The sequence below is a fragment of the Echinops telfairi genome, unplaced genomic scaffold (genome assembly GCF_000313985.2).
Source record: "Echinops telfairi isolate 266 unplaced genomic scaffold, ASM31398v2 ScPeMD7_5;HRSCAF=22, whole genome shotgun sequence".
NCBI classification, from domain to species: Eukaryota; Metazoa; Chordata; class Mammalia; order Afrosoricida; family Tenrecidae; genus Echinops; species Echinops telfairi.
This window is the reverse complement of record NW_022103901.1, coordinates 3,446,260-3,469,755: the sequence shown is the minus strand read 5'-3', so window position 1 is coordinate 3,469,755 and position 23,496 is coordinate 3,446,260. Positions and strand designations below refer to the sequence as shown.

The 23,496-nt window shown below is 47.2% G+C and overlaps 1 protein-coding gene and 1 pseudogene across 3 annotated transcripts in view; both read left to right on the top strand.

Annotated features, from left to right (window-relative positions):
* RNF216 (ring finger protein 216) overlaps positions 1–23,496 on the top strand; it is a 125,413-nt gene that overhangs the window by 60,932 nt on the left and 40,985 nt on the right. The gene's annotated exons all lie outside the window — the stretch shown is intronic.
* Positions 18,499–18,807, top strand: LOC115873126 (annotated as a pseudogene).

Genomic DNA, 23,496 nt, shown 5'->3' with positions numbered 1-23,496 from the left:
AGGAAAGAACTGGTGAGCATGTTTTCCTCTGGACCTTCCTGAGTCATTTCTGGCCTCAGAATATGGCCAGAACAATGCCCCAGATTGTCCATCTCCGTGCTGTACCCCACACCCTCTCCCAGTGCATTTCTTGGGGGCTGTTGCTTCTGTGAGTAGCAGGGAGTGAACTTGGTCTCGGAGCAATTGCTCGTCATCATCAAGTATAGCTTTTATTGATTAACTTCTCCAACAGTGGTCTCAATTCATTGAACCACATGTGTCTGGCCCTCCTGGTCAAGCCGTGACCAACTGAGAGTCCTTAGCCTGCCTCCTTCCTAATTTTGTCACAGTATGCTTCAGCAATCTTAACTTCGCTTTAGGAAAACAAACACCGGGAGTAGCTTTGATAGAACAAAGGAGAATTTCCTATTATCAATGAGCCCACAGTTCTCTTCCTTTGAAAAGAGGAAGTGACATTTGGGGCCTTAGAGCTCACTCTGAAGGGCCTTCTTGAAGCCCAGCTGCTTCCTGCAGCCTTCGTTATAGCTGCTTCCTGCCCTTCTTTCCTCATACTTCTTCATGATCCTCCACATTTCAGGAGTTCAGTTTTTTTCTCAAGGATATCTATACCCTCTGAATTCATGTGTTCATTACCAGCAAAGGTACATCCAGAATGCATGGATAAAGCACAGGTAGCAAAATTTCATCTCCAGTGCTTTGGGCGACTTCATGTCATGTCTTTGGGACATTTCCAATAAGGACCAATCCCTGGAGAAAGGACAGCATGCTTGGTGTAAAGTAGCGGTTGGGTGAAAAAGAAGATCCTCACGAATTTGATTGACACAGTGACTGGAACAGTGGCTCAAGCATAGCAACAGTTGAGAGAATGGTGCAGGGCCGAGCAATATTCCCTTTTGTTGTGGGTTAGGTTGCTGTAAGTTGGAACCCACTCAAGGGCATCTGACATCAATACAGCGGTGTACACCAATGGTCTGTACACTTTCTCCTAGGAAGGACAAGCTACTTGAGGCTTTAAGCAGCTCCTAGTCTCTGTCACAGTGACACATTTCTGCCTGTGTGGCATGAAAGGAACCACAAACAAGGAAATGTGGCTATGTTCCATCTAAATCACATTTATTAAAAATAGGTGGGGGCTAGGTTTTGCCTTAGTAGCTGTTGTTTACTAATTTCTGGGGTAATTTGTTGCATTTTTTAATGCAGAATTTTAACCCAGAATTGCCTGGGTCCAATTGTGTGTCTAAGGAGCCGTCACAACCTTGAGGACAGGAAAAGGCAGGGTGCAGAACAATTGGTGTGTATCTGGGTTTAGGTGACAGCAGAGCTTCTACATTCTTCCTTAGACACACAATTCATTAGGAAGAGTAAAGAGGAACCCCAGGAGTAGCAGTAATGTGTGTCTGGGGAGGATCTGAGTATGGCACTCAGCAGTGTGCATGGGTTATTTTTCCAACTAAACTAAGTATGTTACTTTAGGGACTAAGGTGCACCTGACCCAAGCCATGAGGCATTTTCAATTGCCTCATAATTCATGTGAAAGTTGGACATTGACTAAAGAAGACTAAGAAGAATGGATGCATTTGAATTGAATTGTGGTACTGAAGAAGAATATTGAGAGTACTGTGGACTGCTAAGGGACATACAAATCTGTCTCAGTAGAAGTACAGCCAGAGTTAGCATTAGAGGCAAGGATGACCAGACTTCATCTTACAGATTTTGGACATGTCAGGAGAGATAGGTCCCTGGAGAAGAACAGTGTGCTTGGTAAAGTAGAGGGGCAGTAAAAAAGAGGAAGGAGGTGGATTAGCACGCTGGCTGCAACAATGGGATCAAGCATAGGAACAATTGTGGGATGATGCAGGACCGGGCAATGTTTCGTTCTGTCGTACACGAGGTTGCTGTGCGTCAGAACTGACTCAGTGGCACCTAACAACAACTTCACCATCCCAGTCCACTCTGAACTTTAACAACAAAGGACCTTAGACTGATTGTCATCAGTGTCACAAAAACAAGTGTGTGTGAACTGAGTGGAAGACCCAATTTCCTTCACAAAACTAGCATTCAAAGATCCAAGGTCTTGAATTCCACCAATTTATCTGATCAATAAGCCTTGTCTCGTATGATTTTTGAGTTCTGTTCTACATTTTCCTCCTACTCTACCCAGGACCTTCAAGTGTGATCCTTTTCAGAGCAGCTGGTGGTTGTGGTAGTCAGATACCGTCTAGTTCTTCTGGTCTCAGGGTCATGGATACTGATGTCTGTGTAGTCCATTAGACCATTGAACTAATTAGTTTCTTATGTCTTTCCATTTTCAACACTCGTCTTTACTCCAGAAAAGATTTTTTTTTTTTTACTTTATTTCAAGAGGACTTGAAAAAAAATGGAAATGTGAGTTTGAAAATATATTTGTGTATTTCCAAACTCAGACATATTTCTCATACTTCTCTTTGGAGTTTATTTGGTTAATGTTCTTAAATACCTCAAGTCCATTCCAATCAGTAACCCTGTTCAACAGAGGAGAACTCCCCAGTGTTCCTAAGCTCCAGATTGCCAGGCCTTCTCTCCTGAAAAGCTGACTGAGGGTTCAAACCACTACCCCTTTTGTTAACAGACGGGTGCTTATCCATTGCACCACCAGGCTCCTAAGGCTTATTTCACCCCTAACAAGAAGGGTTTGATTTTGTCTTGGGTTTAGGTGAGATCACAGGTCATTGGGCTGAGTAGAAAGCACTGGAACTTGGCTTTCTCCTGGAGGAGCCTGCTGATGGCAGACGCTCAGGAGCTGTGAGCAGCATGCAGCCTAAGGCCAGACCTACCTCTCTCTGACTGCCATCTCTCCTGACTCACGAGTGGGGATGGGCTGGTCCCCTGCATTGCTGGGCCACTGTGAAAAGTTGACTGGGGAACCAGTGGGTAAGCTTGTTGAGCCCATGTGTGCCAAACTTTTGATCACTTTTGATTTTCAAGGGTTGAGAAAACTGTCTCAGCACTTCCTCTGTGTGGCAGGAACCATGAGTAGAAATAGCTAAAGGGCTCAGATGGCCAGTGTCTTGGGCCTACCACCCCCTACTCACCCCCGAGCAAAACATTTCCCAAGTTGTCAAGCAGATCCTTTCCCAGGCATATTTGCTCTCATCCCAGTTTCTACAAAGCTATAAGGAGGCATGTGGGGAGGCAATCCCCCGTCACCACCTCAGGCCTGTTCAGCATGAGGATTTGCAGAGGAAATGCTCTTCTGACTCCCCCACCAAAGCAGGAATGCCTGGCTGCCAAGCCACAGCCTGCTCTGTCTCCTCTGTTGACGAGCTGGGAAAGTTGCAAGTTGTCAGGCGGCACCAGTTCTGCTGAACAAGCAGACATTACCTTTTCCAAGAGAAGTCATTTAAAACATCAGGACTGTGTTTTGAAAGATACTGCCACTGCTCCCTCTGACCTCAATTTCATACCCTAGTAACTTTTCTGCAGTGCTTGCCAGGAGACTCGCTGTGGCCAAGGACACCAAGGAGGTGTGTGTTGTCACACACTTCATCTCAAAAGGAGCTGGCTTTTTTTTTTTTTTTAAAGAATAGTTTGAATAAGCCCTCTGTCTGCTGGCCCAGCATGCCCTCACTCTTCTTACACACACCCACATTCTCTCTCTCTCTCTCTCTCTCTCTCACTACTACTTTTCATTGAAACTCCTACATCATGCTCTCTAACTGCTTTTAACCTTGAAGCATCTGTTGTAGACTTGCACCTTCCTTTTTTTTCCCCTGCGCCTGCATTATTAATGGGGATGGAGCGATGCTATGCGAACCCTGATATCACTAATTACTGCCGATCACTGAGAACAGAGGTCACAACAATGAAATAACACTGCCAGGCAGAGAGGCTAGTGTTTGGGCTGCGTGTCGGGGTGGGGGTGGGGGGGTGGTACTGTCCCAGGTAGATAAAGCAGGTCACCTTAGGGCAGGAGAGGGTGCTTTTTCCATGAGTTACACTGGGTTGCTGTCCTGCACACAGGTAGAGAATTTTATCATTTCTACTAAAATGCAAAGACAGCACAAGAGTTCACGTGGAATAGCCCCATAGAAAACAAAATGATCAGTGCAGGCAGCGTTAACCGGGAGTACGGCACCAGGAGATCCAGGCATCCAGCCCCTAGAACTTTGTTCACTCAGCTGTTGAGTTCCCCACGTGCCAGTTTCCTGTCCAAAATGTCCATTGCACATGTGAATGAGCACACAGCTAGGAGGGGCAAGTGTGCTAAGTCAAAGGTGATTCTTGTGTCACTTGGGCCAGAACTTACCCAGTTTGCAGATATCGGGTGGTGTGAGCACTAGTGTTTGGTGCCTTAAAGGAAGCAGCAACAGCAAAGAAGGTTCCAGTCTTCATTCTGTTTCTGACCAGCCCTGGGTGGTTCCCAGCACTTTCTTCAGCCCTGTTTCTTCTGTAGAATGGGGGTGCCAGGGCCAGCCACAACTGTGTAGATGGCTTAGTGTCACAAGGCCTGGGGACAATGCTAACAGTGACACACAAGGTGGAACCTACCATGGTGGTTTCTGTGAGGTGTCAGGGTCACATCTTCACCTGAGGAGTATGGTGTATGCTCCCAGGGCAGGAACCATTACTTCTGTGATGGATAAGCCCCAACCTTTCAACTTTCTTGGGACCCCAGCGCAAAGCCCAGCTACTGTGGAACTCTGACCACATGTAGAGAAGCAGGAAGTCCACGGGAGGTTGGCGATATATATAGAATGTGCGATGGTGCAGTTGAACTGGCTGGTGTGAACTCCCTGCTCACTTCTGGGTCCATTTTCTCTACTTACTGACTACATTTTGCCACCACAGTGGTATGGACCTGAAACTTAGGGTTTTCCATGCTTCAGAACCTCCACTTAGAGAAAGCCCAGTGGAAAACAGGAATGACGTTGAAATCGCATAGTGGCAAGGCCATTTTGAGAAGCACACTCTCTTAGTTCTTTCATGTTGCTGATAGACGTGTCACCATTGGGAAGCTTTTACAAGCACACTTGCCCTTTCACTGCCAATAGAAGGGTAAAATTTGAATGACAACTTAGAATAGATACCATATATACTCGTGTATGCCGAGTTTTTCGGCAGATTTTTAATGCAGTTTTTGTGGTAAAATTAGGTGCTTTGGCTGATAGTTGGGGTGGCTTATACTCGAGTATATGCGGTATTTGAGGTTGTAGGTGAGCACCTTTCCTCAGAACTTGTAACTGCTGCGAGTGAACTCTGACTCTCCCCAGGGTTACCAAGTGGGCAAGTATCACCCCAGCTCTGTTTACAGCTCTGCTTAAACTTTTAATAGATTTTTCACTCTGCTTTTGTTCCTCAGTATAAGAATGAAAAAAGAAGGTCCATTTTACCCATTTCTGGGCTGTTCACAGCAAAATGACAGCTCGGGGTCCACACTGAACAGTTGCAGGGGTGTCTTTCACTAGGAATGCCTGAGACAGTCCCAGACAGGCTGCACGCAGTTTGGAAATGTAGCTGGTGATAGAATCCAGTGTGGTAGACCAGGCGCTCTGTCATAAATCTTATTTGTAATTGTAAAGAATGAAGTAAATTCAGGGAGCCCTGATATTACGCGGCTGCTAACAGAGCGGTCATTTCTTTAAGCCCACCTAGCTGCTCTAGGGGAAGAAACTCAGCAGTCTGCTCCCACAGAAACTGTAGCCCACAAGAGCCTGGGTGGCAGGTCTGAGTCTAGAAGGCACACAGGCACAGGAGCAAGTGAAATGCATTTGACAAAACCTTCAACAACTAAAATAAGTGTGCTAGGTCTTTTCCATGGGTAGTGGAGTCAATATACAGATCACAAATACTTGACTCATGGGATGTGCTTCTTCGTTTTGTGTGGATTCCCAGCTTCATCTTAAACCAGGGTCCTCCATCAAGAAGTGTCAGGTCAGCTGTTTCTTTTCTAGTTGGAAAACAGAGCAGAGTATGCCGGGATGTTAACTGGGGCGCAACAATAATAATTTGGGACTTAGCCTCTGTAACCTACCTAAGTCCTTTAATGTTTCAGTAATGCCGTTTTCTCTTGTATAAACCGGTGTGACTACATGCATTCTGAGGATGCATGCCGAACTCTGAGACAATGTCGTGAGCTTATAAAAATCCTTGTGGGTTTAGGGTGAACTCCTTTAGAGGCTGTACCCCTGATCATTGGAAGTAAACAAAAGATGAATATCCTCATCTGATAACAGAGGATTTGGAATGGGGTCTCTGGGTCATTTGGTTCCCTCTAGAATGACATCTACTTGTCTCGGAGTGAGAGGAGCTTTGTCACCAACTTCTGGACCTAGAAGAAACCCAAGATGTCATCTAGGTCCACACTGCCCACGGACAGCTCCTTCATTGCCTTCATGTGAGAGTTAGGGTTAACGGGACACTTTCTTTGTTTTCTAAGGGACACCACATGCTCCCATTCATTTCTGGGTCTTGATTTTGAACCTGTTGTTACACTGTGACAAATAGTGACAGTGGTAATGAATCCAGTTGGAATAGTCAAAGAGTTTCTGTTTTGATCTTCTAAGGCCTTCTGTAGGTGAAAGCTCTGTAGACAAGTTGTCCTAGCACAGCTTAGTTTTTGTTTGTTTTTAAGAATTAGCAGTTATACCTGACACCAGGGGCTCAAGCAGAAAGAATGTTTTGGAAATGATGATCGCAACATATGCACAAATGTGTTTGATACAACTGATGTATGGATTATTATGAGAGCTGTAAGAGCTCCCAATAAGATGATCGATTAATTTAAAAAAATAATAATAATTAGTCATTACAGTTACAGTTTTAATAGAGCCAAACCATCTGAGCACATTTGGTTGATGTGGGACAGTTTTTTCTGAAGGTGTTGATGGTTTGGTCCAAAAGTACATCATCAGAAAGCTGAAAACCTGCGGACTCTGAACCTGACTGCCGACAGGTTCCCAATCTGACTTTCCTCAGCAGAAGGACGAGTGTTTAAAGTAAACACCACTGTTTCCTCCTATCTATGTAATCTATAGTTTATAAATCTATTTCCATTAGAAAAGCAGTACATAGCTATCTTAAGAAGCAGCTTATTGGTGTTTATTAAGATTATTTGGGTGAAAGTTTGCAGAGAAAATTGGTTTTCCATTCACATTTTGTTTTGTGTCATTGGCTGCCACCCCCACCATGTAGCAACCCTCTTCCTACTTCCTCCAGGTTTTCTGTCACCTTTCATTCTTTTCCATAATACTCTCTGGCTATTCGAAGTGGGAGGTTAGATGCCTTCCCAAGACACCCAATATATCAAGGTGATCGGTCTAATGGCTGATGACCAGAGACAGTGATCCCTGTGAGGGTGCTAGACAGATAATGTGAGTGAACAGGGAAATGGTAGAGAGGACCCCAGGCCAAGAAATGCAAAGGACTTTTCTAAGATGTGTGAGGGCTTCACCTCTTCCGGCCCCCCCCCCCCCCCAAGATACACTCACACACAGGACCCTGAGAGTTGGTGAGGTTGTCCAGAGCCAGAAAGGTGAAGATATTTGCCCAGGCATGGTCTTTTGAAGCTCAGTCTTGGCAGAGATTGTATCTGCATTCTTTCTGCTGGGCTTTTACAGCGTGCACTTTATGGAATGTTTTGCATAGTTTTCCATCCTTTTACAAGGTCAGTCCTGAGATTTGCATTATCACACAGTGAATGTAAAGAATTCACATCTAGAAAATGTTTTGTTTTTTCCAAGCTGCCTTAACATACATATTTAATTACGAGGCATCAGGATTAATGGAGCTTTGAATATAATAAAGCTCTTTCCCCAAGATTAATTTGATTTAATTACTCGTGAGACAAGCATTGGCAGCCTTGCCTTGGTGTGGTGGACGTGCCAGTTTGGACGTAGGTACCAGAGGAGAGAGGCTGGCCCTGGACTGATGTCAAGGTCACCACTAGACTTTTTGCTTACTTCCTGACTCTGCCTCCTGCCTTCTCGTTTATAGCTTACACTGTATCTGGCCAGCTTTGATGGGAAGAGGAACAGAATACAGTTAGCTTTTGAGAGATTCAGGAGTCCTGGGTAGCACAAATGGCGAAGCGTTCAGCTGCTAACTAGAAGGTTTGAGGATCAAATCCACCCAGAGGTGCCTCAGAAGAAAGGCCCAGTGATCTATTTGCAGAAGGCCAAGCTTGGGAAACACTGGGGAGCACAGTTCTATGCAGATTCACCTTATTTTCCATTGGTTCTGACGATCATGTTGTGGTATGCATCCCCTGGTGTCCAGGAGAATACCAGGTCAGAACACTTGTTACTGCCCTGCTCTCCCAGACTTTGAAATCCACTCTGGCACCCCGGGGCCTTCAGTTGTTGATGACCTATGTGGAAAGAGGGCTAGGCAGAGGTCCACCAAAGAGCTTGTCGTCTGACCCTTTGTGACCCCACGTACAACAGGGTGAAACACTGCCTGATCCTACTCCATCCTGATAGTCATTCTGTTTATTTTTCAGTGCTTGTTGCCAACACCATGATTTTTTAGTCTTCCTGTTCATTGTGCAGCTTTCACATGAGGTGATTGAAATTAGCATGGCTTGGGGCAGGTGTATGTTAGTCCACAAGCGACATCTTCGCTGTTTCACTGTTTAACACTTTAAAGGAGGTCTTTGGCCTCAGAGTTGCCCAGTGCAATCTGTTTGATTGTGGATCCAGGTAAAATGAAATCCTTGGTGACTTTGATCTTTTCTTTATTTTTCATGACGCTTTTATTGGTCCAGTTTGTGAGGATTTTCAGTTTCTTTCTGTTGTGTTGCAATCCATACTGAAGGCTTTAGTCTTTGATCTTCATCGGGAGCTGCTTCTAGTCTTCACCTTCAGCAAGCAAAGTGTTTCCCTGGGCCTCTCCTTTATCTGCCTCAAATCAAAAGGCTCATCTTTTTTTTTTGTACAGAGAACTGTACAAAAGGAAAAGTATCCAGTCTGACTTTTCCCCCATTTGTAGGGTGCCTTAACGATAAAGGAGCCACACCTGCTGAGTGTCCTCACTGTTGGCAAGGTCTCTCCCTCTGCCCTACTACAAGGGCACAGGTACTATAGCCAGAGTGTTCTTGGGAGATTCAGGTAACTCTGGGTGATGTTGGCTTCCACACCCAGCAGGATGATGGGTGCTGAGGCATATCGGGTAAAACAAGGCTCATGAGCGTTTGAACCTCAGGAGTCTTTCTGAGTTTTTCCTTAATGACAAGGTCCCACATTTTACCTAGGCAGCCCAGCCATCCCCTGTGCTTAGTTATGGCCATGCTTGACTCTCCGCTTGTAGCCAGTCTCTCACATAGTCTCTTCCTGACTGGCTTGCTCACCATATGGAACTATCATACCATGATGTTAGCTTTCTTCCTTAAAGCTAGCCAGCCCTACCCCCACAGAGCCTGCATGCTGCTCTCTGTGGTGTGGCCAGAGGGCGGGGCAGGAAACTGTTCCATTTATTGTGAGCATTTGAAGGACTTTATCCAAAGACACTCTCAGCACTCCCTCTTGCTGCCCCCCCCATGCTTGTGTGATTTATTGACAACCTACTGTGTGCTGGGCAAAGCCCCCTAACACCTGCTCTCCTCCCAGCATCTGTCTGCTCACCTTCCTAACAAGGCCACCAAGGCTCTGAGGAAGAGGGCACAGGGCCAGCATGTTATGAGTTCTGATCTAAGCAGAAGCTGATAGGGCCACCACACAGGTCATACAGACTACTAGTGATGAGTTTTGCCATTGAGGAAACCAAACAGGGTTTGTTCTGGCAGCACAGCACCCCATTGGGCCAGTGTCCTCTGCTGAGCCACAATTTGGGCAGGCACATCTCCACTGTCAGTGCCACAGAGGAAGGGAGCAACCACCATGTGAATAAGCAGTGTGAGTAGAACCAGATGACAAATGTCTGTCGTGTGTGTGTGTGTGTGTGTGTGTGTGTGTGTGTGTGTGTGTGTATCTGTCTGTCTGTCTGTCTTCATCATGGTGCTGCTGTCCAGTAGGTTTGGTCCCTGCACACGTTCTGCAGATACTCCCTGGTGATGAATCACCACCATCCTTTGAAGCCACTCAGGTGTGTCTGTGCTCTGAACTGCTTTGTGAGCAGGCCTCTTCCCTTCCTCTCTGAATTTGTTTCCCCATCTTTGACAGGACAGGGAGGAGGTGGGGCTTGGTTTGAAGCCATGCTGGCAGATACCACTGCTATTTGTGGTAGCAACACCCCTGCCTTCCAGTTGATTCCAACTCACACCAACCCTCAGGGACAGAGCAGACCAGCCCCATAAGAATTCCGAAGCAATAAATCTTTAAGGAAGTAAGTGGACTGGCACATCTTACTTACATCGAGAAGTTGGTGCTTTCTAACTGCTGGCCTTTCCATCATTGGCTCAATGCTCAACCCATTGTGCCACCAGGGCTCTTTAGCATGTGGTATGTTGTGATCTAAAGCCTTGGGCCAACACACCAGACAGAAACTGGTTGAGATCTGACCTCCTTGAAATGCTCAAAGAGTTAACTAGAGCAGACAACTGTCCAGGCTCTGCCTGAGCCATGAGACTCTGAGAAAAGTCTGAACTTCAGAACAAGGAGACCTGCTCATCTAGGGTCTTTCCTATGTGGACATCAAGCGGGACACATGTTTGAAGCAAAGGATGATGCTATTCTTTCAGAGTAAAGTTAGAGGTAGCTAGCTAGCATTTCCCCCCTAACATGCCCCAGAATTCAAGTTCGGATTCTGACCTCAGATCATTAAAAAAATGGGTTTCTTAAACCAGGAAAGATAAATTTCCTACAGTTTGTGGGGTTTTTTGTGGGTTTTTTTATTTTATTTTTGTTCATTCTTCTTGAAGAAGATGTATGTATTTATTTATTTTTAAAGTGGAATTTCTTTTTAATTAAAAAATTTTTTAAACATTTTATTAGGGGCTCATACAACTGTTATTGCAATCCATACACACATCAATTGTGTAAAGTGCATTTGTACATCATTCTCAAATCATTTTCTCTCCACTTAAACCCCCGATATTAGGTTCTCATTTTTCCCCTCCCTCCCCGCTCCCCCCTCCCTCATGAGCCCTTGATAGTTTATAAACTGGTATTTTGTCATATCTTGCCCTATCCGACGTCTCCCTTTACCCACCTTTTGGTTGTCTGTCCTCCAGGGAGGAGGTCACATATAGTTCCTTGCAATCGGTTCCCTCCTTCCTACCCATTCTCCCTTCACCCTCCCTGCCTCGCCATTCACACCACTGGTCCTGTAGGGTAGTTTGTGTTTTAGATTATGTTTCAGGTGAGAATTTACATAGCAAATTGGAGTCCCCTTTAGTAACTTTTTTTAAGATCATTTTATTAGGGTCTCTAACAGCTCTTATAACAATCCGTACATCAATTGTATCAAGCATAGTTGTACATATGTTGCCATCATTATTTTATAAACTGTTTACTTTTTTATGTGAGCCCTTGGTATCAGCTCCTCTTGTTTTTTCTCCCTCCCACCCTTGCACCCTGGTGACCCCTTGATAAATTATAAATTATTATTATTTTCATATCTTAACACTGACCGGTCTCCCTTCCCCCAGTTTCTGTTGTTCGTCCCCCTGGGGGCCGGTTATGTGTCAATCATTGTGATCGGTTCCCCTCTCCACACCTTCCCCTTACGCTTTCGGTATTACTTCTCCTATTTCTGTACCTGAGGGGTTTATCTGACCTGGATCATGTGTGTCGTGAGCTCTTATCTGTACCAATATGCATGCTCTGGTTTAGCCAGAACTGAAAGGTAGAACTGGGGTCATGATAGTGGCAGGTAAGGAATCCTCAAAGAACCAGAGGAATAGTGTGTGTTTTATTGGTGCTATACTGCACCCTAGTTGACTCATCCTGTCCTTGTGACCTTTCTGAGAGGTGATGTCCCATCATCTACAGATGAGTTTGGGGTCTCTGCTCCAACCCTCCTCATTCTCAGCGATATGTTTTTGGGTCTTCTGTGCCTGTTACCTGATCACATCAACACCTCAACGCATGGGCTGGTGTGCTACTTCCATGTGGGCTTGTTGCTTCTCTGCTAGATGACTGCTTGTTTAACTTCAAGTCTTTAAGACCCCGAACATTCTATCTTTTGATAGTGGGCTCCATCAGCTGTCTTCACTACATTTGCTTATGCCCCCATTTTGTCTTCAGTGATCGTGCTGGGAGCGTGAGCTTCACAGAGTAATCTTTATATAAATTGTTCCCTGTCATTGGTTTCAATTTTTACACTTGAGTCTGTACTCACATTTTTGCTATTATTTTGGTTCTGTTTACATTAATCTAGCTTTCCTTCTTTCTCACCTTGTTTTTGAGGCAATGTTGATGTTTGGTTTCATATAATTCATTGTTTAAGGGGGCACATTTTTCATAGGTGACACTGTCTGATAGCTATTTTATCTGGTACCTGTCCCCAGTCAGAATGGTCAGCGGTAATAGCTGGGGAGCATCTAGATTAGAAGAGGCTGAGTTCATGTCAACTGTGACTTTGTTTCTTCTTTTAACGTTGGAGTTGGTACATTCTTTTTGCTCCATGTATGAATGGACATCGGTAGGTATCTTAGATGGCTGCTCACAAATTTTTAAAGTCCATATGCTACTTGCCAAACAAGGGTGTAGAAGATGATCTTTGTGAACTCTGTTATGGCAAGACACATTTAGAGCTCTGGTGACAGTTGGGCTTGCTCTTTGGCGCCTCTCACTGCTCATAATTTTGGTGTTACCCACAATCTTAGTGAAGAAGTAAGTGCCTGATGTAGGGGAGAGAAAGTGGGAAGGTCTCAGAAGTTTTTGAGCCAAAGCCTGAGTGAGAAGATGGTGGGCAGTGTTACCCTGTGATCCACGGGCATATGGAGCTGAGAGAGACAAGATGACACAGGGACTGGGAGGGATGGTAGAGGACCACATCTAAAGTGCTTTCTGTGCTCTGGACCAGAGTTGGTGAACAAGAAGGAAAGGACTTGAACTGTGTTTGGGAAGAGATCAATGGGGACACAGGAGGAAACATCTAGGGGTCTGGACCTGAGCGGCTGGTGAATGGTGGTGGAGACTAAACCCAGCTTGCAGGGGCAGGGGCAGGGGTGGAGGTGGAGGTGGAGGTGGAGGTGAGAGTCCGAAGTGAGCCCAGACATGCAGGCATGCATGCGCTCTTGGCACATCCAAGTAGAAATGTTGATTCATACAAGCTGGCAATCAAGAAGCCCTGGTGGTGCAAATGATTAAGCCTCTGGCTGCTCACCCACCAGTTGGTGGTTCAAATCTACCCAGTGGCTCTGTGAGAGAAAAGTCCTGATCTACTACCATAAAAAATACAGCCTCGAAAATCCATGGCGGAAACTGTATTGCCACATGGGTTGGAATCACTCCATAACACCTAAGAGCAGCTTGGGGAGAGCTGAAAGCTGTGGAGGAGCTACTGGCTGTGAGAGGAAGTAGACCACATGATGTAATGGCAAAGAGGTGTGTGCTCAGGTAAAGTGCAGGGAACCTCACTGAAGGGGCTTTTGTATTGTGCCAGAGGAGCATGGTGTTTGAAAAGACAACACCAAAAGGTGGGGAGGCTGGGGTTTTGGAGCCAGGCTGTGAAAATATGGGCCCTTAATGCTAAAGAATTTGCACTTCTACCCATAGCAATGGGAAGTCCATACAGGTTAGTAAAAAGGGGACGATTGGCTCAACCTCATTCAGAAGATGATTCTGGGCAGAGACCACAAAGCCCTTATGGGGTGTAGAATAGCTCTGACACAGACAGCTCAAGGATCACTGAGAGCCTAATGCCAGTGTGCTGGTCTGGTTGTACCCCACAAAGACATTCCCTAAGACGTGTGTGTGTGTGTGTGTGTGTGTGTGTGTGTGTGTGTGTGTTCGTTCGTTAGTGAGTGCACACTGTTTACTACCTGGCACATTCCACTGGCATTCCCTAAGACTGTGTGACTGTGTGTGTGTGTGTGTGCGCGCACGCGCGTGCGAGTGTTCATTAGTGAGTGCTACTACCTGGCACATTCCAGTGGCAAAGAGTGCAATATAAGAATGTCCTTTCGCTCCCTTGTCTTAGTGGTTTGGATTTTGTGGTCTGTTGCCATAGCACCTGGAACTTTGGCCTTATCTGATAATTGTGTCTGTGAATGCTTAGACACGTGGAGACAGGCACACAGGCTGGGCTGTCTGGTCAGCTCCCACTCCTGAGAGCCTTCCCCGAAGTTCTCATTCAGTGTCTCTAGGTTCCGACACGCTGCCATTGCCTCCTCACAACATACCCTTTGGGAGAGCAGGGGAAGAGGGGTAGGAGGTTGGCCAGCAGACCCTCAGCTCAGTGCTCTTAGCAAGGCTTGATGGAACCACACTGCCAGTTCTGCTTCCAAACTCCACCATTTCCTTCCTCCCTGTGTGACCTTATACAAGCATGTTGCAGCTTCGATTTTCCCATCTGTAAAAATGGGGTGGATAAGAGCACCACCCTCCGTAGAGCTTTATTGTGAAGACTGTTTGTTGTCAAGTGCCATTGAGTCAGCGACAACTCAAAATGACACTAAAACAAAACACTGCACAGTCCTGCATCATCACACAGTTGTTGCTGTATTTGAGCTTATGTTTGCCGCCATTGTGTCAGTCCATCTCCTTCAGGGTCTCCTTCTTGTCACTACTGACTCTACTTTTCCAGAGACCGATTACTCCTGTTACATGCCCAAAGTAAGTGAGACAAAGTCTCATCCATCCTTATGTCTAAGACGCAATCCTGGCTGTACTTCTTTCAAGATTTGTTCTCTCTTCAGCAGTCAGGCCATGGTATAGTTAACATTCTTTACCAGCACCATCAAAGGCATTAAGTCTTCGTTGGTCTTTTCTTACTCACTATCCAGTGAAAAAGAATTCATGAATTCTTGCATGAATATGAGGCACTTAAAAATGCCATGACTTTGGTCAGTGCACCTTAGTTCTCAAAGTGACATCTTGCTTTTTAAAACTTGAAGAGGGCTTGCGTAGCAGATCTGACCGGTGGCCTAGGGTGCCTCTGGTGTTGAGTCCGCAAGTACTGATGGTTATTGTTCACCACTCTCCCTCGCCTCTCCTGCTCTTGAGTGGTTTTACTTCTTTGTGCTAGACATAGTGGCTCCTGTGCTTTATGAAGGGCCATTTCTGGTCTTTCATATGATCACGGTTGTGGGCAGCAGCCAAGCAGCTATGTGAGCTCAGCGACCTCGTAACTGGTGCTTCCTCCTGCACTGTAGGCCCCCGTGACCTGCTCTTCCACATTCATCACGCCTGGTTCTCCGATCCCCTTTGCCTTTAAGCTGGCAGAAGCCTCTCTTACTCTCCTCCCTGCTGAGCTGGTATGAGAAACTGTGGACACCAGCACCTCACAGCCTGATCATAAGGAGTCATCTCCTTCACTCCGTCCCTGTTGACACCCCCTGTATAGAAGGAAAATACAGTGGGAGAGGGGGGAAGCCACAGCCCGGTCAATGTTGAGCAATTAGCAGAGGTGGTACACTCAGACCTGCCCAGCCCCCATGATTTGTATCTGTCTTTTCCACCTGAGTGTGATCCCAGGGCATCACCACCCGCCCTTGATGGTGTGTGTCTGTTGCCTTCAGCTTCTGTGTTTTAAAGACCCTATGTAGGAGTGTGAATGAGAGATTTGTGTTTGGCACCCCCACTTGCAGAGAGTAATATTGGTTCTTTCCCAGCATTTGGGTGTTTGTAAGTTCTATCAGTTGAGTTTCCACTGGGGCTAGGTGGAGCCGCAGTTACAGCAGGCAGCCAGCAGAGGGCCACCCAGCTTCACAGATGACATGGCTCTGGAGCTCCGCAGAGTTCCCTGACACGTGGCCCTCTGCTTCTGTTCCTGGGTGCAGGTATTCCTCTCTGAGTTGAGAGGATGAGGCAATGTGCCAGAGATTCGGTTACAGCTGCAAAGGTTGGTGACTATCTGATAGGATGCTACGTACTTTTGCTTTGGTTAAAAGCTGAGGAGAGGTGAGAGGGTGGGATTATGCTGTGGGGAGGGAGGGAGTCTGTAATAAGTACTAGAGTGGACCTTGTAAGTGATGGCCATCTACCCAAGGAGTCAGAGTAGGGTAGTGGGGAGACAGTGCTTCTGCTCTCAACTAGCTGAAAGCTTGGTGGGACTCACGCAAAAGACGACCCTGGTGACCTGTTTCCAGAAGAGTCCGCTTGAAAATCCCATAGGGCAGTTCTACTCTGCACATAGGTGGGACTCCTGTGAGGGGAACTAGACTTGATGGCATCTAGCAGTTGGAGGAGTGGCACCAGAATCGTTGTCAGGGTGTATCCCTCTAGAGTTCCCTTTTTCCCTCCTTTATAGTAAGCATGTGGGAAGCTAGCAGGGAAGCCAGAGTACTGAGGTATCTCGTTAGCTCCACCTCCAGCATTGAGTGAGTCCTTGAGGGGCAGCATGGCCTGTCTGGCCTGCAGTGTTCTGAAACCAGATGGGCACAAGTGGTCAGCTGAAGGATGTGTGTCTTCTGTGAAACCTACACTCTGTCCATAAAGTCATTTCTACCTTCTATATTACAAGCTCTACATCACAGTGCCCTAAAAAGGTGAGTGGTTCCTGCATACATGGCCTGTGGCCTGTGCGTGTGGCCTTTTATTGACTAACCTCAAGTCAGTAGTCATGGTGGTTTATCTGCTTTTTCTTTATCTCCTTACAAAGAAACCATTGCCCCCCCCTGCCAATTGGTGGACCTTGGATGAATGGTGTCCAGCCTTTGCTGGCACCAGCTGGACACACCTGGTCTGGACCCACCCAAGATCAGCCTGAAAATGGCAGTGAGGACAATAGTTCGAAGGAAGTGCTTCCAACCCAGATGGAGGAGTCCCAGCTGCTCTCCTTTGCCCTCCTGTGGTGGCGCTGAAGTGTGCTCTCCATATGAGTCGAGTGTAGGGGACCCATTGTTTTGACCTGAGGTCACTCTTTCCTGAGGGCAAAATCCACACTCTTGGCCAAAGCTTGTCCTCTCAGAGCACTGGAGGGCTCGGAGGGGCAGTGCTGTGTCTGCAGGGACATTGGGGGGCAGGATAGGGGACCCCAGGACACAGCCCCCAGCTCTGCCTTTGAGCACAGACAGCTCCAAGCTCACTTGTCTCACCTCCAGGTCATGGGTGGTTTTGCACCTGCTACCGTGTTGTTGCGGTTATACATTGGACTGTGATTTACATGGTCAGCAATTTGAAACCACCCATAGCTCTTAGGGAGAAAGGCTGGGCTTTTTTGTCCCATAAACAGTTACAGTCTTGGAAACCCACAGGGGTTGCAATGAGTTAGCATTGACTCTGTGGCAGTGAGAGCCAGCATTCTCACTCACTTTGCTCAGTGCCGATATGTGCCTCTGTTTATAAGCATGGGCCTGGCAGGAGAAGACTCGGCAGAGATGGTCTCCCCTCCATGGTTGGGGTGGTGCTTTCTGTCGTCCTTGGCCTGTTCCCTAGCACCAACAGGCCTGCCACACTCAATACCTCATTGACATGGTCCCAAGTAACCACTTCTTTTCCAGGCCATTATTTCACCTTGAAAAATGAGCCTTCTCATTAAAAACTGGGAGAGTGCCCCTATGGTTGTAGGTAAAGCTCGATGTTGTCACCAGAGCCATGTACCAGCCCTGATGCTCACTCCAGGCTGTGGGACACCACTGAGACCTGGCTTGGGCTGTGGTCTGTCTCCCTTCACCTGTCTCCTATGGATCCCACAAAAGATCGTAGAAGCCTCCCTGGGAAGCAATCCTTCTGTCCCCACCTGGGTGGCTGCTGGTTGGGGACAATTCTACTCACTTTGGATCATGGCTGCCATAGAGAGCAGGTATATCTCGGCTCTCTGAATGATCCCTGGGAACCTCCAGGACAGGTATGGCCCCTTGATTCCTGTGAGCCTCTGGCTGCGCCCAGTGCCCTCCAGATACTTGAAGGACCAGTTGCACCTGCTGGCATTTCTCTACCTCACTTGTGCTGCTACTGTCTCCAGAGCCTGGTTCTGGAAGTGCCTACCATGTGCACACAAGGCACTGGAGACCCTTGAGGGGGGGCTTCCTGGTTAGCACCCCTCGAGCAGAAACAGAAGGATGCTCCCAAGTCTTGGCAGGAGTGTTTGCATGCGCAAATGAATGAATTGCAAGGACAGGACCTTCTTCTACATCACTGGTGGTGTCTGCCTTCCGAGAAGACGGGATGGAAGGCCTTGGTTTTCTTAAACGTGGTCATATTTTCTACAGCATAGTTTCCATCTGTTCCCCAAAGAATAGCAACTGGTAACATTTGCCCCTGATATGTCTGAGGATGATTCGAAGCATGCTGCTCATTGTAGACCACTAACAAGTGAGGTCTCTTTCTCAGCATGTCTGGTTCTGTTGGGAAAATGGTGCCAGAGCACCTAAAATTAGGTCCCCAGCTCTGTTCGTTTGTCCATCAGAGCTGACCTTGGGAAACCAGTTCGGGTGCAGGTGACATGTCTTTGCAGTTGAACAGAGGGAAGAGAGCCATGGAGAAGCAGCCCAGCTCATTAGTGTCCCTGCATTGGTTTGGCTTTGGCTACACAAAAGCAGTTAGTGTCCTGTCCCTCACTGTTGGACTTCTCTTCGCCGGGGGGTGGGGGGGGGGGGGTTAGCAGGCCTGGGTGCTTGTCAGCTCTCTCAGAATCCCAGTAATGTTTGGGTTTTCCTAGCTACTTCTAGGACCTTGGCTGGCATTATGGGAAAGAGATTCTACAACTCCGGAAAATTTATGCCTGAACTGGCAGGTGCCAGTTTTGATGATGGGTGCCAAAGTTGGAACAAGTATGATCACTTGACACCAACTGTAGTCATGTCCCAGCTTGAACTCAGGAAGAATTATTAAAAGTCTCCAGACTTCTACTATTTTGATTATAAAAACTACGCGCAAGACTTAAGTGTTTTCACATATTCTATCCTCTTACTTTAAAACAACAGCATTGGTGAGGAGGGGTGGTGTCACCTCTGTCCTCCCAACCAGGGTGGAGGAGAAGGGCCTTCCTTCAAGCACCAGAGTGATGGGAGTGTCGCGGTGGGGGGGGGGGGGGGGGGGCGTCACCTCTCTGTTCTCTGCCTATTTGGTAGGCATTAAGCAGCAGCATGTTGTGACACTGCCTTAGTCATCACCAGAACAGGGTGATGAAATTCTGAGGTGGACAGCAGGGCTCAGAAGCAGCCATGGTCCTTTTTTTCCTTTACCTTTGCTCTGCTCTTGACTTCTGAAGTGGTGGGTGGGATGTTGTTAGCTCACTCGCCAAAGAACTCAGGAGAGCCTAAGCTCTTTGAGGGAAGTCATTTACAGCCAAGTCCTGGACATGGTTCATAAAGTGGGCGTGTCTCAGAATGAGGGACGTCTGGCTTTAAGGGGGACACTGAGGCAGAGCGACCTCAAGGCTTGTTTGTTTTCACTCTCCTTCAATTGTCACTGGTAGAGAAGGAGGTCCTTGCTGTGAAAACAGAGTTTTGTGGCTTTCTGTAGTCCAACCAGGGACTTGGGCCCCAGAGAATGTCAAAATAGACCGACCTGCAAACTTTATCAGCAAATAGGTGGAGACTTGGAAGTGTATAAGCCAGAGCCCAGGGATTTGTGGCTCGGTGCAGTTGTGGACTGATGAGATGCAGCCAGGACAGCCTGGAGATGTTTTCTCATTTAATCCATGCTCTGCCTTGGTGAGCTCTTGTATGGGAAATTGAGCAGGAACTAGGACCCTGGCTGTCTTGAGCCACCAGCGTTCCTTTTGCCACGTTTCACAGTCTGTGTTCTGGTCAGAGGAAGTAGGGACAGCTGGTGGGTGAGTGAAGAGCTTTGAAACAAATGGGAAAGGAAATCCAGTGGGACTTTTCATGAGCATCACAGAGGTGTACCCCAACCCCAGCTGGAAGCCATGGCTTTTAGTTAAAAAACAAAGTGTCTGGAAACTGACTTCCCTTATGTCGCATTTATCGCTGGTCTGTGTCCCCAGAGTGGTGAGTTGTAAAACCTTTCTCCAAAAAACAGCTGTGGGTCTGCCCCGGGGACAGCAAGATGAACTAGAACCTGCCTTACAGAAGGGCCCAAGGCCGATAGGCAGAAAAAGGCAGGCCTATGGGGCTCCTGGCCTCAGAAAGCCAGTCAGGAAGGAAAGAGGAAAGCCAGTCGAGAGAAAGAGCCAGACTAAAAGCAATAAGCACATGTATCAGGGATATGTGATTCCAGAAGGAAGCAAGCTCCCTCCCTGTCTGGTTGAGTGCTGCCCCCACCCCAACTTCTTCCAAGAACCTGCTCTCCGCCTCATTGTCTAATCAACATCAAGTAGGATAATAGAAAGGTACAGTATCTCTACCAACTTTATAACTATATGTAAGCTATGGTCTCTCCAGCATAAATAAACCTGTGTCCATTGAGTCAACTTTGACTTCCCGGGGGCCCCGTGGGTACAGAGTAGAACTGCACCATTGGGTTTTCTTGGCTGTCATCTTTTCAGAAGTTTCTGTAGGTGGAAGCCAGGCCTTTCATCCACAGCACCACTGGGTGGGTTTACTCTGCCAATTTTGGGCGTAGCTAAGTGTGTGCACCATAAATAACTGCCTTAAACCCAGCTTGACTAGAAAGATAGTGGTGATACATTCCCCCTGGATGTCACCCCCGAGATTCCATTCCTTGTGTTTCAGCTGACATTTGTGGCTTCAGGAAGCTGCTGCTAACTTAGATTTTTATCTTCCATGAGTGTTGCAATTCTACTAATAATAAACACAATTTGAACAAAGACTCTCCAGTGTGCCAGCTGGTGATTGAATGGAGCACAGTAGTGAGCCTGTTACCTGCCTCTCTCAGTACCCCGCAAGCCCAAGACAGCGCTTCGGACTCATCACCCACTGCCACCAAGTCATTGCTGACCCAGAATAGTGGACAGAGTAGATAGAACTGCCTCAGGATTTCCGAGGCTGTAATCTTTACAGAACAGTTTACATCCTTCTATCGAACAGCTGGTGGGTTTCAACTGCTGACCTGTGATTAGCAGCCTAGCACTTAAACCACTGCAACACCAGGGCTCCTTTTTTCAGATTTTTATCCCTGTAAAACCAGTTGCCTTCCAGTTGATTCCAGCTTACTGCAGCCCCATGTGTCAGTGTGGCACTGTGCTCCACAGGGCTGGTGGTTTTGGACTAGAACTCCAGGTCTTCTTTCTCCGGTGCACCTCTGGTGGACTCAAACTGTCGCATTAGAAACCTCCAGTGTGGTCATTGTGTTTGCATCACCTGGACTCTGCATATCACTGTAAACCAACAAATAAACTCCATAGCTTGTCACTTCCAGCTCATAGCCACTATACTACAGGGTAGAACTGTAGTTTCCAAGGCTATGAATCTTTACAAAAGCAGACTGCCTCATCTTTCTCCTGGGGAGCACCTAGTGGGTTTGAACTGCTGACCTTTGGGTTAACAGCTGAGTGCTTATCAATACAGCCCCAGATAACCTCATATCACTCTAGGACTGCAAAAATGACAGACATTCTGTGTCAGGTTTTATAAATTGCTCCCGAAGAGAAAAGTCAGCTCAGAAAAATAAGGAGGAGGCGTCAGTCAGCCTACCTCTGTTTTACTTCTAGAAACTTCTCGTTTGGAGATGAGGTAATAAACCTGTGGGAAGTCTTATCTGCCATCTTGACAGAAGGCCCTGAAATACTGGCACCAAATTCCTTTACTGAACCTGACACTAGGAGCACTTTCTGGGCAAGACATCCCTGCAGTGTTGCCTCCTCAACACCAACCAGGGAGTCTGGGCAGACATGCATGTGGAGGCAGAGCTCCAGCAGCCTTCAGCCTCAAGCATGTCTTGGGCCCAGTGCCTGACTTGCTCTCTTTTCCTGCAGGCAGAATGTCACCAGACCTCAGCCAAAGCCAACACTTCAGGACTCCATGTCCTGAAGACATTCTTTCAGACTTGCTCCCCAAAGAGAAGAGTGGTTGGCCCACAATGCATACAGGGAAAACGGGCCATGTCTCCGGAAGGGAGGAGTCAAGTGTGTTATAGAGGGGAGCCAGGTCCTCCCAGGAAGCATTATCTCACAAGGGTTCTGGCCACACAACCGGAGAGCTCAAAAAGCTTGTCTGCGTGCAGCTTCCAGGCCCTACCTCTACCACAGTGATTCTTATACCCACATGAGACTGCGTGCCAGGACCAAGCAGCTGGTCTAGCAGGTGACTGGCCCCAAGACTATTTTGTCAGAGCAGCTAGGACCAAGCTGGGGACTGGCTGTCATGTCCAAGAGGAAGGCTACACTGTCATCCTGGGACAGAATAGAATCTGGCTGCCCCATGGCCACTTGTCACAGCTGCAAGAAATAAACTAGGACAAGCCTCGTGATGCCAGAGCTAGTGGACTGCCAGAGCTAGCATCTCAACCTTTTGACCCCCTCACATAACCAGGTCACACACAACTGTGTGGACTGGGAGGAAGTGGCAGCCACCTTCTTCCATATGACTTTGCAGTCTTACTCACAAACACTTGTTCCTCCCCAGTAAATACAAGGAGTTTTGGATTTTAATTCAGAACTGTCCAAGTTTGGGGAGCCCTGGTGGCGTAGTGGTTACACGCTGGGCTGCGATCCGTAAGGTTCAAAGTTCAAAACCACCAGATGCTCCTCAGGAGAAAGATGGGACTTTCCACTCCTCTAAAGAGTTAGTCTCAGAAACCCACGGGGCCTGTGATTCCATGGCAATGAGTTTGACTTGGGGTTTTGTCCAAGTTCAGACCTTGGTCAGCTCTCCGTTAATATCATAAGGTCTGTAGGTGCAGGACTGCACCCTGTTGGGGAAGTGTGCCTTTGGTTTTTCTGGAAATCCAGAACCTCTCTTTGAGGGTATGTTAACTCGGTGACTGGAGACCCAGCTGGGAGAAGCCAGGTGTGTGGCCAGGCCGAGACTGCCAGCAAGGCTCTAAAAATCCCCCCCGATGGCCACCAAGGTCTGCCATAGACTGGGTTTTGCCTAAATTGTAGCAGTGCTTGTTTTTTAGCAGCTTCAAGTAGTCTATTAAATCATCGCTTTTTACCGGGGCTCCTGATGGCAGACCTGCATGGGCCTCAAACACTTCTCCTTACTAAAAGCAGCTTCACCATTGTCACCAGGGATGTGGCTACTTTGGGTTCTTACAGGATCCCTGGTACTTCCCGGGCCCACACAGAGAACTCCAGGGTTGTGAATGAATGAATGATTCTGCAGTTAGTGATGCCTCAGCTTCTTTGATAAATAGGTTTTTCACTAAAACCAGCACTTATGGAACTCCGGTAGTACTGCAAGTTACTGCAGTAACCAAAAGGTTGGCAGGTGGAATGTACCGAGCCTGAAAAGAAAGAGCTGGCATCTGCTTCCATAATGAATGCAGCCTGGGAAACCCTACAAGTAGTTCTGCTCTGTCATGTGCAATCATTCTGAGTTGGGAATCGCCCGAATGGATCCAACAACAAAAGCAACGTGTGTACGTGTATATGACCAAAACTGAACCA